This window comes from Polyodon spathula, chromosome 16 (assembly GCF_017654505.1).
Source record: "Polyodon spathula isolate WHYD16114869_AA chromosome 16, ASM1765450v1, whole genome shotgun sequence".
Lineage (NCBI taxonomy): Eukaryota > Metazoa > Chordata > Actinopteri > Acipenseriformes > Polyodontidae > Polyodon > Polyodon spathula.
This window is the reverse complement of record NC_054549.1, coordinates 15889601-15890340: the sequence shown is the minus strand read 5'-3', so window position 1 is coordinate 15890340 and position 740 is coordinate 15889601.

The window sequence follows — 740 nt, the reverse complement described above, 5'->3', positions numbered from 1 at the left end:
CCTCACCTCCACACTCAGCAGCATCCTCTCTCTCCTCATAGTGACCCTGATACTGCTCCCTCACCTCCACACTCAGCAGCCTCGTCTCCCTCCTTGTACTAACCCTGATACTGCTCCCTCACCTCCACACTCAGCAGCCTCCTCTCTCTCCTCATACTGACCCTGATACTGCTCCCTCACCTCCACACTCAGCAGCCTCCTCTCTCTCCTCATACTGACCCTGATACTGCTCCCTCACCTCCACACTCAGCAGCCTCCTCTCTCTCCTCATACTGACCCTGATACTGCTCCCTCACCTCCACACTCAGCAGCCTCCTCTCTCTCCTCATACTGACCCTGATACTGCTCCCTCACCTCCACACTCAGCAGCCTCCTCTCTCTCCTCATACTGACCCTGATACTGCTCCCTCACCTCCACACTCAGCAGCCTCCTCTCTCTCCTCATACTGACCCTGATACTGCTCCCTCACCTCCACACTCAGCAGCCTCCTCTCTCTCCTCATACTGACCCTGATACTCACCTACTGACCCTGATACTGCTCCCTCACCTCCACACTCAGCAGCCTCCTCTCTCTCCTCATACTGACCCTGATACTGCTCCCTCACCTCCACACTCAGCAGCCTCCTCTCTCTCCTCATACTGACCCTGATACTGCTCCCTCACCTCCACACTCAGCAGCCTCCTCTCTCTCCTCATACTGACCCTGATACTGCTCCCTCACCTCCACACTCAGCAGCCT